The sequence below is a fragment of the Chiloscyllium plagiosum genome, chromosome 17, assembly GCF_004010195.1.
Source record: "Chiloscyllium plagiosum isolate BGI_BamShark_2017 chromosome 17, ASM401019v2, whole genome shotgun sequence".
NCBI classification, from domain to species: Eukaryota; Metazoa; Chordata; class Chondrichthyes; order Orectolobiformes; family Hemiscylliidae; genus Chiloscyllium; species Chiloscyllium plagiosum.
In genome coordinates this window covers 65,253,985-65,271,968 of record NC_057726.1, presented here as the reverse complement: position 1 = coordinate 65,271,968, position 17,984 = coordinate 65,253,985, and the positions used below count along the sequence as shown (strand labels likewise).

At 44.4% G+C, this 17,984-nt stretch overlaps 1 protein-coding gene across 4 annotated transcripts in view; it reads right to left on the bottom strand.

The window, feature by feature from the left end:
* Nucleotides 1–17,984, bottom strand: part of vac14 (vac14 homolog (S. cerevisiae)) — a 330,067-nt gene that overhangs the window by 75,496 nt on the left and 236,587 nt on the right. The gene's annotated exons all lie outside the window — the stretch shown is intronic.

The following is a 17,984-nucleotide window of genomic DNA, read 5'->3' as shown; positions in this document are numbered from 1 at the left end:
TATCACCCTGACCTTAACCTCCCTCCACCTATCGCATTCCCAATGCCCCTCCTCCCTACCTTTTATCTTAGCCTGCTTGGCACACCTTCCTCATTCCTGAAGAAGGGCTTATGCCCGAAACGTCGATTCTCCTGCTCCTTGGATGCTACCTGACCTACTGCGCTTTTCCAGCAACACATTTTTCAGCTCTGATCTCCAGCATCTGCAGTCCTCACTTTCTCCGAATGAATTAAATACCTTTGACATTTAGCCTTTGTTGTAACACAGGAAATGTGGCATCCAATTTGCACACAGTGAAATTCCACAAACAAAAACAACTGAGCAAATCATTTTTTTTTTAATAATGATGATTGAGGGATTAATATTAGCCAAGACACAGGGAGAACTCCACTGCTCCTCTTTGAAATGAGTGAAACAAAGTCTTCCTTTAGAAAGTAGGAAAATAAAATGGATTGTACTTCTGATACCAAATGGCTGTGGTGCTGGGGAGTGCGAAGTTGGGAGGACAACACATGAACATTAAAAGGAAAGTTTATTTTTCACAGCGTTGAGGATTAGACATTTTCTACTCCTCTGAGATAAGAGTTGGTTTGTGTATTTAAATAAACAGCTTACTTTACAGGGTTGATTGCTAGGAGTATCAAGGTCTCTGCTGTAGAAATTGCTTCTGGAAGAGCCCACCAAATTTGTAGTGTCAAAAAACAGCCACTTGTGACCTCAGAACTGAACAAACAGAATAGACACTGGCTCTGCATTTAGCAATAGTGTGAGGTCTGCCAGTTTATAATTGCAGTACTCATCCTTAATGCTAATTTATTTAAAAGCACTTTACAAGCAGACTCTTTGCTTTTATCCATAGTATGACTGCGCCTCTTCATTGCTGAGAAATCTACCCTCCACACCCTCATCAAAAGAAAAGCCCACAGCATAGATTATGCATTGTGGTGCCTGAAGAACTGCTCAGAGCGTACATCCAATTGCAAATTATATCTAGACTTGCTTTGTCCCTCATTGAACTCATTCTTTCGATGAAAGCAAACATTCCAGCAGTGATGTGAATGAAAAACATTTCCTGTCAACCAGCGTGAGTTTTCATATCCCCAAGTCACAAAGCAAAATTAAACATTTTGGTGCTAAAGGAACAAGATTAACATAGAACCTAGAGTAGGCCATTCAGTGCATTGAGCCTGCCCCATTTTTCTGGATCATGGCTGCACTTTCCCATACTATTTCCACATCACTTAACATACTCGTCTCCAGAAACCTACCATTTTCCATCTTAAATCTGAATGATTGAAATTCCAGAGCATTATAGGGCAGAGAATTCTCAATATTCACTATCGTCCCCAACAAAAGAGAATCTAACCATCATCCCTTGTCATTCAATGGCATAACCATCACTGAGTGCCCCATGACCAAAATCCTGGGGATTACAGCTGACCAAAAAGTGAACTGGACTTGCCATAGGAATAGTCTGGCTACAAGAACACGTCTGAGGCTATAAATACTGTGTCGAGTAACTCAGCTCCTGACTCCCCAAAACCTGTCCTCCATCTACAAGGCACAAATCAGGAATGCGATGGGATACTTGCCTGGATAGGTGCAGCTCCAACTACACTCAAGAAGCTTAACATCATCCAGGATAAAACAACCCACTAGATTGGTACAACAGCCACAAATATTAACTCCCCCAACAACAGCTGCTCAGTAGCAACAGTGTGCACCATTTACAAGATGCACTTCAGAAAAACTCTCAGATGGCACCTTCCAAACCTACGTTCACTACCATCTAGAAGGGTAAGGGCAGCAGATACTTGGCATCACCATCACCTGCAAATTATTTTCCACGCCACTCACCATCCTCACTTGGAAATATATCATTGTTCCTTCTGTGTTGTTAGGTGAAAATCCTGGAGCTCCTCCCTAACAGCATTGTAGATCTACCTATATCACATGGGATGCAGTGAATCAAAATGGCAGCTCACCATCACCTTCTCAAGGGCAAATAGGGACAGGCAATAAATGCTCAGTTCAGCCAACAATGCCCATATCCCTGAATGAATAAAATAAAATTTAAAATTAAGGCAAGCGTGGTCCATACAACCAATTCTCATAACCTAACTCTATTAGCTGGCTTTGCTGGGTAAAAGTCACTGTTAAAAAAATGTATTGTGGATCCAGATACCTCAACCACACGTGTTTCAGGGTGTGACAAGACAACATAAAATGGGTCTGTTGGGGATTGTGGATCCACACACACAGTGACAAATTCAGATCAGATTTGTTCTGTCTACTGAAAACACAGCCTCAGGTTTAATGGGCATTGCTTCTCTTTGAGGGTGGAATTGCGGAGCACTTGGCTAAAGGATAATTAGCCAACATCAGAATTTAACAGACACATTTGTGGAATCATAAAAACAGAAAACGCTCAGCAGTTCTGACAGCATTCATGAAGCATGTTTCAGGTTTTCTGCCATGAATGGGAGGAATAATCTAGAAGGACAAAACGTGATATGTTCTGACCACCTGACACAGCAGCTTGAAGCCTGACTAAATACTAAAGGCTAATAAGGATGGCATTAGAAAGATTGAGACAGCAACGTATAAACTGGGAATAATTACAATGTCATGAAGAGATTCATTAAAGAAAGCCACCTAGTTCATTACAGTCTTCATTCCCCATGGAAACTTGAAAGAATCTTTCTATTAAAGGTTCCCAAAGATACCTTTTGGTCAGTACAAACTACAGAACCTGATGATTTAAACGTATCCTTTCATTGCTCTCTCAATGTCAGGCCTGTGCTATTCCCTCTGGAGACCAGTATTTTGAGGATCATTGCCCCTACTTTAGGAAGAGCAAAAATATCAGTGGAGACCTCCTACTCAGAGTCAGTGCTGAAAGGCGTGATTTTCCAGGAGCTGGATTTAAGATAACGTTGATCAGAAACTTCAATTAAACTCCCTCAGTAAAAAAAAAGTTGCGAGCAATGAGTTTTAAAAAAAAATTTGGCTCAAGAGGTATTAGTGCTCATGCCAAGACTAGCATTGGTTACCATTCTTACTTGTCCCTTAAGTGGGCCTAGAACATAAGAACAGGACACCAAACTGCCCATTAAGTCGGCCAAGCTGTTGAGCTCGAGTACATAGGTTTCCATTCCAGTTTCCTGCTAATGTGTCAAATCCGTTGATTCTCTGAAATACCACTGTTCTGTCTATCACAGGCATAAATATATTCAAATCACTGTGCACCTACAACCTTCTGGGGTAGAGAACTAGAAGAGTGTGGTGCTGGAAAAGCACAGCCAGTCAGGCAACATCCAAGCAGCAGCAGAATCGACGTTTTGAGCAGAAGCCCTTCATCAGGAATATTGATCGAGGGTGGGTAACAGACCAGCATGGGATGTCCAGGTGGATGGGGTGTGTTGGAGGTGGGTGGGAGTCCTGATGGAAAAAGCAAGCACAGAGGCAGAGGGAGCAGAAGAAAAGTTCAATGTCACGACGTGACATTAATTGATCCAGGATGATAGAGGGATGAAGGCGAGATCTTTACTGAGGACTGAAGAAAGGCTTATGCTCGAAACGTTGAACCTCCTGCTCCTCGGATGCTGCCTGACCTGCTGTGCTTTTCCAGCACCATGACCTTCGACTCCGATCTCCAGCATCTGCAATCCTCACTTTCTCCTGGGATAGAGAACTCTCAAGATTTGCACCTCTTTGAGTGAACTTTTCTTTTCAGTAATAAATCATCATCAGCCCCTTATCCTAAGACTGCACTGCTGAAGGAACAGTGAGATCTTCCAATAAAGGAACTGTGTGGTTTGGAGGGGAACTTGCATGAGGTAATGTTTCTAAGTGACTACTGCCCTTGTCCTTCTAGGCTGTAAAGGTTGACAGCGTGGAAGGTGCTGACAAAGGGGATTTGGTGAAACTCAACAGATCTGGCAGCGTTTATCGGACAGAAAACCAGGGTTACCAATTTGAATCCAATATGATACACTCTCTCAGAACTTCAACTGTAATATTGCACTGGAAACATCAGCTTCAGCTTCTCTCACCACAGGTGCTGCAAGTGTTGTTAAATTTCTCAAGTACTTTCTGCTTTTATTTCTGATTTCCAGCATCCACAGAACTTGGCTTTTATTTTAAATGTGATGAAATATTTTTTGAAATGGCGACCCTATTGGAATGCCAGAGAAACAGCAACCCTCTTGCACACAGCAGTGTTGCAGAAGTGTGAGCTTATCAGAGAGTTAGTGATGGAGGTGGAGAGAGACGATCAGCAAGCTGACACAGCCTGTGAAACCAACTCAAACTACAACTTGTGCTGACGAACCAGAGGATGGCAGGGAAGCTTGAATAAAGTAACTCTGGCAAACCAATTTGAGGATCCATTAAAGTTGTGAATTTGTATAATTTATAACAGCCACAGAGCACATTCTAGAATATCAATTCAATTATGGCCCAGCCGATTACTGCAGAATTAATATAAACTGGGGACCTTGCTAATGGAATTCTATTCATTACATTGAGCTTCAGCTCAGAATAGATCATAGCTGCCAGCAAAATACAGATTAAATATCTAAAGAGAAAAAGATTTGCATTTACATCATAGTGTGTATAATTTTGGGATATTACAAAGCACTTTATAGCTAATGAAGTACTTTTTGTTAAACTGTAAAACAGGGCAGATGGTAGCCAATTTGCACACAGTAAAGTCCCATGGATGACCATGTGCCACATTTTGAGATGTTGGTTAGGAGTCAAGTATTGTCTCGGACTCCTAGGAGAATTCCTTTGCTCCTCTAACAGTGCCAGCCATTCTGACAGTGCATCCTCAATACCACACAGATATACCAGTTTGGGTTATGCACTCAAGTCTGTGGAGTGACACCGGAGGCCAAACCCATTTATTACAAGGCTAAAATGTGCTACCAACTGCACAAGAGTTAGCCCATACCTGCACAGGAAACTTTGAGGCCTTTGGAAATGCCATTTGAGTTCAGAGGTGTCCTCTGTAGTGGACGTAAACAGCATTTGATGTTTAACAACCAGAATTCAAATCAGGCATGTAATGTACTTACTGAAACTGGTAAGTAAAACTTTGTAATGATTACTTTGAGCACTTGGGGATAGCAAATCCTTACTTAGTTTGGCCTTTATCTCACTCTTGCTCCCCAATACTCTGATAGATTTTTACCTGCCTCCTGAAGTGATGAAGGCAGCAAATGCACATGGCCAATAAATGGCCATCACTCCTTCACCACAATAGTTTCCTAGCTGTTACATCTGTCCATACTGCTAAATTCCTTTGCCCACCATAAGCTTCTTGAGACTCTTTACAGAGAAACCTCAATTACTCGAAGGACACGGCCGGGGAGTATTTCATTCGGTTAATCGAATTCCGGATAACACAGTTTAGCCAGGCATTGGGACCTTACGATCTTGCCAGATAATCCGAAATTCAGATAATTGTATGCTGGATAATCGAGGTTACTCTGTATATCACATGCCTTCTAAAAAAATCCAAATGCATAATATCCCTTTACCTGTCTTACTGATCTCTTCTTCAAACAGTTCTAAGTTTGCCAAGTAAGTCCTGCATTTGTCTATGGTTAACCTACACATGTCTAAATGCTCACTAATTTTCCTCTCAGAATATGGGTCCTTGTGTTCTCCAGTAATTAGCTTTCTTGATCTCTCCCTTCTCAAACAACAGTATGACATGAGGCACTTTGCAGATCCAGGTCTGTGGAATGCTTTGATTTGGAGATGCCGGTGTTAGACTGGGGTGTATAAAGTTAAAAATCACACATCACCAGGTTATAGTCCAACAGTTTAATTGGAAGCACTGGCTTTCGGAGCACGACTCTGAAATCAACTGATGAAGGAGCGACACTCCGAAAGCTAGTGCTTCCAATTAAACCTGTTGGACTATAACCTGGTGGTGGGTGATTTTCAAATTTGGGGAATGTTTGACATTCTCACTGTTTTCACAGTTATTTAACACAACAAAGACCAACATTACAACCAGCAAAACCCCTTCTGGTGCCTTGGAACAGAAGGCGATTTTAACATCCCAACTCCAGGGTTTAGGTGTGAATGATCCCAATTATAACTCACCAACAAGAACACCTTTGCAACATACCCATTTTTCAGACTAGAAATCTTAATGGCCTCTTCCCATGAGGAAGGTGACTTAAAATTCAGCTACAGGCAGCTCAATTGTGTGAACTCCTTCAAAGCCGGTGGTAAAAAAATTTCCCATTTTTCTTTTGATCCGAGGGCCCAGAATCACCCTGTTTTCTGGGCAGAGGGAAGGTACCTGCAATCTGGCTGACAAAATAGTAGGCAAAACCACTGTGGTTGAGTTCCCAATTCACTCCCAGTATCTATACGAAGCATTCTGCTATTGCACACTCTATTCATGAAGGGAATAGTGCACAGTGTATTCAACTTCACTTTGCACCATTTAGTCAGCAATCAGATGCCAGAATTGCTCAAACTACTCAGAAACTCAACATAGTCTGGTTCTTAATGAATGTCAGTAGTTTCCCAATTAAGGAACTCAACAAGAAAGGGCTGGCTTACACGAGCAGGCCTAAGCCAGGAGATGAGAATCTCTGTTGCAGACACAGAGTATTATTGGATACTTGAATACATTTGCTCCTTTAAATGTTCTCAAACATTATTACAGAGTTCTCTCTTTACCATCAGTGCTACAAGCAGTACCCCACAAAGTCATTCAAAATTTTCTTCCAGCTTCTGTCACCTGCAGTTCTTAATTCATTCCTGAGTTGTGCACTACAGACACTTCAATGTCAATGTAAAAGACCAACAGCTGCAATATAACTATCACCCACTGAAGACCAAGCTAGGTGGGAGCAGGTAAACTTGTGTGCTCAGAATGTGACACTTTCAGGTTCTAACGGCAGGTAAAATGTCTCCTAAAACAGGCCAGAGCTCTCGAACCTGTGCAAACCATAAGCCTCTTTCTGCTGCTGGAAAAGGCGAAGAGGCTGTCCTGACATTTGGAAGAGTGAGTGGGCAAGGAATGGGAGTGTTCCTCTTGGCACTAGGTCTTGCCTTTCCCTGCCCATAACTCCCCTCCCCGCCCAAAAGTTCCTCCCTATGCCTCACTTAACCGGCTTTCTTCACCACCCCTTCTCAGCCCAAAGACACAGGAACTGCTCCAGCAGCATTTACGTGACACCTGGGAGTTCAAACTTGCAGCAGGGAGTGTTTCACTCATATGACATGTCCTTTGTCAACTCTTTATCAAAATCCACTGTAGGTCAGATTAAATTCTCTTGCTACAACAGGTAGCCCTCATATAGGCCTTCAATTATAGAAAGTTAGAGACCTCTTGCTTTATCTCTCTGTGCCCATATGTTAATACATTAGCCAAGGAAACAAGGCAACACCTGCAAGCCAAATCTGAAAGTGCCCTGCAGGTCTATTGGCATCTGGAAGCAGACAGGAAAACCAGTATTACAGGTACAGGATCCTGTACCTCGACTCTCTCAGGGTCCTGTTCACCCACCAATCCTGTGCTCACTGATCTACATACAGGGTTCCCAACACATCAATTTTTAAATTCCCATTGTTGCATTTAAATCCCTCTGCAGTGCAGCTTCTCCCATTTCTGTAGCATCCTCCAGCTCTCCAAACCTCTGAGAATAATCTACGTAACCTGGCAACTCCTCCCCCCACCCCCTCCGCTTTTTTGTTGACTTCAGTGCTTCAGCTGTGTGTGGCCCAAGCCTTGAAATTCCCTCCTGAAACCTTTCCACTTGCACAACACTTCCAAACCCAGCTCTTCCCATTGTCTCACTATTAGACCCAATGTTAATTTTAGTCTGATTATGCTGCTGTGAAGCCCCTTGGGATGGTTGGCCAGAGTTCTATAAACTCCAATTGCAGCTCATGCTTTCAAACTCTTACACCAGAGGAAGGGCTTCCAGCTAAAACATTCTGGATGCTGGCTGACTACCTGTGTGATCGGTTTGTATTCCACAGCTCCAGTTTCTTTTCTCTATCTTTTCATGGCTGACTGCTGGATTTGACTCGCCCGCAGCTCCTGGGGATTGACTTAGTGACAATTGGCAAGTGTAAAGGGAGCTCTTTAAACACTATGCTGCATTGCACTATACCTCGGGGAGCAGGGGAAAACAACACAACCGCAATGGCTTTGTGATCCCTGCAGAGTCTGTAATAGGACACTAACACTATAGTCATATCCATCACAGGAGCTTTAACAATCTGTACACACAATTATGTGACTCTTATTCTAGGCGACCTAGTAAACACTGTTCATTAATTTTCCATAATTGCATGTTGCATTATTAATGACCCTATTCATACATTAGTCACATTCTGCATTGCCGCAAATTGTTTTTTTTTGCCTTGATGTTCCAGTTGATTGCCATCAAGCTGGCTACTTAATATATATTAAGCTGCGTCAATGTCACACTAAGTAATGACATCAAATGGGAGATTCTAGCTTCATCCCCAGCCTGTACTGTAGGCAAGCCCGGGCGAGGGAAGGTCAAGACAGTGAAGGAGAATAAAAGTATGCAGGATGTCGAGAGGAATAAACAAGAACTTATATTAGAACTTACATTTGCATTGTAGCTTGAATACAGGCCTCAAAGCACTTTATAGCACTGAAATCAAATGGTAAACTATTTCCACAAAGGCTGGTATCCCATCACCATGACACACTTTATTTATACATGGGGAGTCCTTGACACTGATCCAGCTCTCTGACACTACTACTTATATCTGTCAGCTAGGGCTCCCTGATTGGACCAGATTGACAGCCCCAATCAGGGAACTCAGATTCTATGAGGACCATCTGGTTCACCATGTTACAATCACTACGACAGGAATGGACACGGAGCCAAAGCAGGAGATCCTGAGAGCGGCAACCACAAAGAAATGGACTTTATGGGAGTTTGAATGCAGAGGGATGCGCCATACAGAGAGGCTTAGGGTGAAAATTTCAGGAAATGAAGCCTAAAGAAGAAGGCATGAACGCCAATGTGGAAGTAAAAGATAGCTGAAGTAGACAAGAGGCCAGAATCAGGTGGTGAGGTCATGGAGAGTGGTTTGTAATTGCTTAAGGTGGTTATGGAGATAGGGAGGAGCAGGGTCTTGGATAATAAGAATTTAACTGAGATGTTGGCAATCTGAAGTATGTCAGCAAGAGCAGAGGTAATGCATGAATGGGACTTGGTGTGGGGTAAAATACAAGAAAGATGGTTTGAAACAAGCAGAGGATACTGGAAGGCTGGGGATAGCCAGAAGAACTTCGGACAGTTGAGGCTGGAGCTGGTGATGACACAGACGAGGGCTGTAGCACCACATGGGAGAAGGTGGGGTGGAGGGGGAAGGGTCTTTCTGTTCCTCCAATTCTGGCTTCTTTTGCATCCCTGATTTCTATCACCCCTCCACTGACAGCACGATCTACAGAGATTGCAGCCCTGAGCTCTGAAATTCCACCGTTAAAAGATCTGCCTGTCCATTGCCTTCACAACGTTCCTCACACTTCACAAAGCTTTTGGCCACCAGCCCCATTGCTTCCTCGTTGTGTTGGATATTGTATGATAATGATCCCGTTGAGCACCTTAGGATGTTTTAACATGTTAAAGGCCCTATATAAATTATTGTTATTACCATAAATCACTGGATGATCAGGCTGAGGTAAGCGATGCACTGAACTTTCAAATCTTATAATAATGATAGTGTCGCTGGTTTAATCACACATTGCTCACTCGGTTTCACTGTTGTTGTTTAATGATGTGGTTAGACAAGTCAGAATGTGCAGTTATCAAACCAGAGGTTATTAAAATCCCTCCTGCAGCATGACTGGGGTTGAATCTTCACTGATTGTGTCTGAATACAATTCTGCTGCTGATAGCCTACAGATACCTAGTTTTGTTCAAAGTCTGTCCAATTTAACACGGTGACAGTGCCATCAATACAATGGAAAGTAACCTTAATGGGAACTGAGGACTTAGTTTCCACAATAACTGCATGATGGTCACTACCTGCGGCAGGTAGAGAGGACGTAGTCAAATACATATTTTCCCTCAGCAGCTAGTGCAGACCTATTCTAGCTGTTCAGTCATTAGTGGTGCTACTGAGCCATTCTTGCTGATGGACGTTGAAGTCCCCCAACCCAGAGTGCATTCTGGTCATTTGCCAATCCCCCTGCTTCCTCCAAGTGGTATTCAACATGGAGAAGTATGTCTTCATCAAGAGGGACGGTATTGTAATGAACGGGAATTAAGGAGCAGTGAGATATAGTCTCCCAGGCCTAGGGCACCAAAGATAATTGCTGAGCATCTTTTTCCACCTCTCTGGGCTGAGGTCAACTACTTCACTCTAGTCTTGGGAGGGGGGGGGGGGCAACTACGATGTTTCCATTCGGGCTGAGCTATGTGCCAGATGAACTCACTAAGTTTTCAGTGGAGCCCTTTGGGAATGGCCCTTACATTCATAAGTCAGGCTTTACAGGAAGTTAGTAGCTAATTGGAGTCAGACACCAAATGTTTGTACCAAAAGGCCAAGGAACAAATCTCAGCTCAAACTGTGGCAGAGTGTCAGTTATGTGAACCTTTGACAAATAGCCAGTACACAGCATAAGGCATCTATTCTAAGAATGCTGATCTCTTCAAAAACACCCAATAGAAACTAACTTCGTTGAATCAGTCTCAGTTGAATTGCAGCCAGCGTCTTTGGTAATAATATAGCTTTCCTTCTTTATGCGGTCCTATTGCTTTTTCAAAATAAAGCCTTAGTTTTAATTCAGATATTCAAAGTAGTCTTGAAGTAAGAGCTGATTTTTTCAATAAAGTATGATCTCCTTTGGGTCAACTAGGAGACAGTGAGGACTGCAGATGCTGGAGATCAGAGTTGAGTGTGTGTTGCTGGAAAAGCACAGCAGGTCAGGCAGCATCTGAGGAGCAGGAGAATTGACATTTTGGGCCGGAACTCTTCATCAGGAATGCTTCAGGGCAGAGGAGAGGACTTGGGGAGTACAGTGAGAGAGAGAGATCTTGGTAGAGAGAGAACTTTTTCAAGGTAGGCATCCTTGGACGCTTTTCCAGCAACACACACTCAACTCTCCTTTGGGTCAGTCCACCCAAACAATGGAACAGAGATAGCAGGAGGTCTTAAAGAACAACTGAATTAATGTTCATCTCTTCTCAAGGTACTAACATTTGCTTGGGTACATTTCCATAAACAGGCAGCTTTGGCATGTTTAGAGGTCACATGAGGCACTACATAAATGCAAAGTGATTACCACCAAGTATAGTCACTGTTATTAGGTGGGTAATGTGCCATTTGTACACAGCAAGAGTCTACAAGCTGGAACCAGATCATGGCTGGTAAGATATTGAGTTTTTCTGATGCTTTCTGAGAGTTAAGTATTGGCCAGGAAATGGGCACTCAGTTTACTGTCTCCTTTGAAAGACAGCACCTCTGACAGTGCAGCACTCTCTCGGTAACATCGATTGAACTAGGCTAGTATGTGGACTAACCTTTAGGATACCTGGAACACTTTTTCACAAACAGCAGTGGATGCAGAATCAATTGTCATGTTTGTCAAGCAAAGGATTCATGGGATGTGGCCAAAAGCAGGTACATGGAGCTACGCCACAGAGCAGTCATGATCTCATTGAATGGTGGAACAGTCTGGTGGGGCTGAATGGCCTACTCCTGCTCCTATATTCCTACATCTGTTTTACTGTCATTCTGCAGCAGATTCGTAAAACATTGCATGATCCAACTGATGCCATTTTGTTTGGGTGGGTCGGGGGGAGTTAATAAGCAGGAGGTAAGTGGAAGCAGTTTGCACAGTGTTTTCATATGTTAACATTTAAAAGCTCATGAATTTAGGAATGTACAAATCAACACTATTTCTCCTTACAGATATAATGTTATCATGATCTATTTTAGTGAAAATGAGTTTATAGTATTTGTTCCATAGAATCCCTAGTGTGGAAATAGGCCCTTTGGCCCGATAAGTCCACACTGACCCTCCGAAGAGTAACCCACCCACACCCATTCCCCTACCCTATTATCCTATATTTACCCCTGACTAAAGCACATAACCTACACATCACTGAGAACACTATGGGCAATTTAACATGGCCAATTCACCTAACCTGCACATCTTTGGACTATGGGAGGAAACCCACGCAGGCATGGAGAGAATGTGCAAACTCCAGCCAGACAGCTGCCTGAGGCTGGATTCGAACCCAGGCCCCTGGTGCTCTGAGGCAGCAGTGCTAACCACTGAGTCACCGTGCCACCCCATTGATGGTTAAGGTTCTACAGAACCAAACAACAGCTTTTACATTGGTTGTAATGTGAAAAATGGATTTTCCCACGATTATTCCACTTAAAGTTGCACTTTTCAGGAATGCAACTACACTGTTAAAGAGGATTTATTGTACTGCACTTGAGTGTCAGCCTGAATTATCTACTTGAGCCTTTCAAGCAAGGGTTGAACCCACAACCTTCTGACAGAGGCAGGAGTGCTACTTCTGAGCCATAATGAACACCTTATTTGGAATCCAATCCGAGGCTTTCATACAGTATCATGACGCCACCTTATCTAAAATGCAGTTGCAAGAGCTGGAAGAAATTTCAAAGCTAGGCAAGCTGTTAACAGATCCAGAACTGACTGTCTTCTGAGTTCAAATCGTGATTAGTAGCTAGACTTTTGGCAGCAAAATATTTCTCTGGTAATTCTTTAAAAATTCATTCTTGGGCTATAAATGCTGTTAATAAGGTTATAATTATTACCAATCCCAAGAATTATGAGAAGATGGTGATGAGCCTTTTGTTTGACCTGCTACAACAATACATCTCTGGGCAGCTAATAGCCAAGCATGATCCTCCATCCTCCATATACCTATCCAATGCAATGTATATGGAGGATAGTGGGTTAGTATAGGTTAGGTGGGCTTGGATCGGCGCAACATCGAGGGCCAAAGGGCCTGTACTGCGCTGTATTCTTCTATGTTCTATGTTCTATGTTCATGATGCCTGTACTGGTGTTGGATTGGGACTGAGGCAGCACTGTGGCTCTGTGGTTAGCATTGCTTCCTCACAGCTCCAGAGACTGAGGTTCACTTCCAGACTCGAGTGACAGTCAGTGTGGAGTTTGCACATTCTCCCTGTGTCTGTGTGGGGTTCTGTTGGGTGCTCCTGTGTTGTCCCACAATCCAAAGAGGTGCAGGGTTAGGTGGATTGGCCATGGTAAATGGGGATCGTGTGGAGGTCTGGGTCTGGGCGGGATGCTCTTTGGTGGGTCAGTGCAGACTCAATGGGCCAAACAGCCTCCTTCCACACTGTAAGGATTCAATGATACTTGCAATCCAGAAGCCATGGATGATCAGTTTCCTTTGAATTGATTTGATTTATTCTCACGTCCCTTCTATAAATTTGGGTTTTTACAATAATGACAACTTCCTGGTTACTTTTATCAACTTTGTCTTTGTATTCCCCAGTGTAATCTGTCCAACAGTCACACACTGAACTTCATTTCATTTTAGTAGACGTTTGTGTAGCCGTGAAAAAATCCCCAAAATTGATGAATTATGAAAAAGCTATAAATATGGCTTATTCATAAATGCAACTCCAGAAATCACAGAAAGTGTGCAATGTGAAACAGGGCAGAGATAATTTAATACAACTCCCAGTCCTGAAATAGTGCAATCAGCAGCAACTAAATCCTCATTATACCAGATAGACTTCATCTTTCCCCCTGCTCTCATGTCCTGTCCATAGGCTTCCCCTCTTTGTCTGAAGGTAAAGATTTCTGATTGCAGTTCAGTTTCATTGTTGTCAGTCAATTGCAGAATCTCTCACCTGGGCCTATTCTCCTGCTTTGAGCGAATTACGGCAGACTATTTTACTAAGCGGTGAGTTAGCCATGAGCAGGAACCCTAGTTGATTTTAACCTTTCCACAGTCCATATTCTTTCTATAGGTGATGTCTCCACCATCCCCACCTCTGCGCTCCTCCCCCCACTCCTGACCCTCCAACCACCTGCAAACCCATGGCAGTTAGCTTGACATAGACAGAGACTACACAACCACACGTTGAAACTGTATGGGTTTCAACACAGGCAGCGTGATCAAAAAAAGAAAATAAAAGACAAACTGCTCTGTCCAAAGCTCATAAACATCTGCCTGAATGAAGTTGCGGTATTTTAGTATTCGGCTTTTACCTATAAATGGAAGAGCTAATGTACACAGACAGCAGCTGCTGGCGATAATGTTTTTCAATTGGCCCTGCAGAGGAATCTGTGACACATTCTTTTGCCAATTCTGGTCCAGTCTGGCCTTGAGGAGAGAGCTGAAAGATGCACAGTCTGCACAATTTCAGGACCTGAATCTGGCAGTGAGACAATTAAACACTGGAAGTGACAGTTATTCAAAGTGCCTCAAAAAGCATTTACATAATCAAAATGTACTTTTTGTCCCCCAGGGATGGGAGGTGGTGGTGTGTGTGGAGCTGGCTTAGTTAAATACCAGGTGTCAGAAAATGTTACATCTCAAAATTCATTCTGTTTAAAAGCTGCCCTCTAATGGAACATTGCCCATTCAAACCATATTTCAAATAATTCAGGCCAACATCGCCATAACTTTGTCACATACAACTCCTCAGGTCATCTGCTCTGAGATGCCCCTTCACTCAACTATCTTCTGTCTCAATGGCCACACAGATAGAATTTGGATTGGCGGTGCTGGAAGAGCACAGCAGTTCAGGCAGCATCTTGCACGATGAGTCAGATTGCTTCCAGTTGCCACATGCTGTGACATTGTCAGTCCATTTGTGAAGATTCTCCAGTTTAATATTCAAGAACTGGCTCAGTGGTTAGCACTGCTGCCTCACAGCACCAGGGTCCCAGGTTCAATTCCAGCCTTGGGTGACTGACTGTGTGGAGTTTGCACATTCTCCCCGTGTCTGCGTGGGTATCCTCTGGGTGGTCCGTTTCCTCCCACAATCCAAAGATATGCAGGTCAGGTGAATTGGCCAATGCTAAATTGCCCATCGTGTTAGGTCAATTAGTAAGGAGGAAACTGTGTGGAGTTTGCACATTCTCCCCGTGTCTGCGTGGGTTTCCTCTGGGTGGTCCGTTTCCTCCCACAGTTCAAAGATATGCAGGTCAGGTGAATTGGCCAATGCTAAATTGCCCATCGTGTTAGGTCAATTAGTAAGGAGGAAATGGGTCTGGGTGGATTACTCTTCGGAGGGTCGGAGTGGACTGGTTGGGCCGAAGGGCCTGTTTCCACACTGTAGGGAATCTAATCTAATCTAATCAAACTGAATTGTATGTCACTACCAAAAGCGTAAAAGCTACATGTAAAAGAAGGCATAACTGTCTACGTTTTCAATACAAAGGAACATCAATTATCTGAACGCGATTATCTGAACTTCAGATTATTCGAACAAGATCGTAAGGTCCCGATGTTTGGCTAAATTCTATTATCCAGCATTCGATTATCCGAACAAAATACTCCCCGTCCTTGTCGTTTGGATAATCGAGGTTCATCCGAATACCCACGTTCCAGGCAGTGACTACATGCATATTAATACCTTATAATGCAGTTCTGATGAGTTCTTGCAGCTTCTACTCAATTGCAGACAATGCATTCATCATAAACTTGAGTAGAATACTGGGATAGCACAGCAGGTCAGGTAGAATCAGAGAAGCAGGAAAATCAATGGTTCGGCAAAAGCCCTTCGTCAGGAAAAGGCCGGGAGCCTCAGGGGTGGAGAGATAAATAGGAGGGGGTGGGGCTGGGGGAGAAGGTAGCGAGAATGCGATTGGTGGATGAACGTGGGGGTAATGGCAATAGGTCGGAGGGGAGGGTGAAACGGATAGGTGGGAAGGAAGATGGACAGGGAGGAAAGGTCATGAGGGCGATGCCGAGCTGGAAGGTTGGAACTGGGATAAAGTGGGGGGAGCGGAAATGAGGAAACTGGTGAAATCCACATTGATGCCATAGGGTTAGAGAGTCCAGAGGTGGAAGATGAGGCGTTCTTCCTCCAGGCGTCGGGTGGTAAGGGAGTGCGATGGAGGAGGCCCAGGATCTGCATGTCCTCGGCGGAGAAGGAGGAGGTGTTGAAGAGTTCGGCCAAGGGGTGGTGGGGTTGGTCGATGCGGGTATCCTGGAGATGTTCTCTGAAGCACTCTGCGAGTAGGCGTCCTGTCTCCCCAATATAGAGGAGACCGCAGTGGGAGCAATGGATACAGTAAATGACGTGTGTGGAAGTGCAGGTGAAACTCTGATGGATGTGGAAGGCTCCTCTGGGGCCTTGGACGGAGGTGAGGGGGGAGGTGTGGGCACAGGTTTTGCAATTCCTGCGGTGGCAGGAGAAGGTGTTGAGCGGGCAGCGGGGGGGGTTGGCAGACCTGACGAGGTAGTCGTGAAGGGAATGGTCTTTATGGGAAGCAGATAGAGGTGGGGAGGGAAATATATCCCTGGTGCTGGGGTCCGTTTGTAGATGGCAGAAATGGCGAAGGATGATGTGATGTATACAGAGGCTGGTGGGGTGGAAGGTGAGGACCAGGGGACAGGGGATGGGGTAGGGCTTCTGTTCTTGGTGCAGTTGGAGGGGTGGGGTTCGAGGGCGGAAGTGTGAGAGGTGGATGAGATGCGCTGGAGGGTATCACCAACCATGTGGGAGGGGAAATTGCAGTCTTTAAAGAAGGAGGCCATCTGGTGTGTTCTGTGGTGGATCTGGTCCTCCTAGGAGCAGATGCAGCGGAGGCAGAGGAATTGAGAATAAGGGATAGCATTTTTGCAGGAAGCAGGGTGAGAGGAGGTGTAATCCAGGTAACTGTGGGAGTCAGTGAGTTTGTAGAAAATGTCAGTGTTGAGTCAGTCACTGTTGATGGAGATGGAGGTGTCCAGGAAGGGGAGGGAGGTGTCAGAGGTGGTCCAGATGAAATAAAGTCAGGGTGGAATGTGTTGGTGAAGTTGATGAACCGTTCGACCTCCTGAGATGGCGCCAATGCAGTCATCAATGTAGCGTAGCAAAAGGTGGGGAGTGGTGCCGGTGTAACTGTGGAAGATGGACTGTTCTACATAGCCAACAGAGACACAGGCATAGCTAGGACCCATGGCTACCCCTTTCGTCTGGAGGAAGTGGGAGGATTCAAAAGAGAAATTGTTGAGGACCAGTTCAGCCAAATGAATTAGTGTCAGTGGAAGGGTACTGGTGGCAATGTCGGGATAGGAAGAAAGTGTGTGCTTGGAGGCTCTGTCATGGCGAATGGAGGTGTTTAGGGTCTGGATGTCCATGGTAAAGATGAGGCATTGGGAGCCAGGGAAACAAAAGCCTTGGAGGAGGTGGAAGGCGTGAGTGGTGTCCTGAACATGGAAATATGTGGGGAATTCCTGGACCAGGGGGAATAGGACAGTATGGAGGTATGTGGAGATGAATTTGGGGCAGGAGCAGGCTGAGTCTCCCACCCACAGCTTCCAACCTCATATTTCAGGAAACCCACACCGCCCGGTTCTACCTCCTACCCAAGATCCATGAGCCTGACTATCCCAGCCTACCCATCGTCTCAGCCTGCTCCTGCCCCACCACATTCATCTCCACACACCTCGACACTGTCCTATCCCCCACCCCGGTCCAGGAGCTTCCCACATACGTTCGGGATACCACCCATGTCCTCCACCTCTCCAAGACCTCCGTTCCCCTGGCCCCCAATGACTCATCTTCATCTTTTGAACAAAATCTTTTACCAAGGTCTGCAAAGGTCAGAAGTCACATGACACCAGGCTATTGTCTAACAGGTTTATATTTTGCATGAGTGTTTACTGTGGAAAATGACATGGACAATATAGAACGTAGGGAAATAGATGGTAACATGTTGAAAAATGTCCAGATTACAGAGGAGGAAGTGCTGGATGTCTTGAAATGCATAAAAGTGGATAAATCCCCAGGGC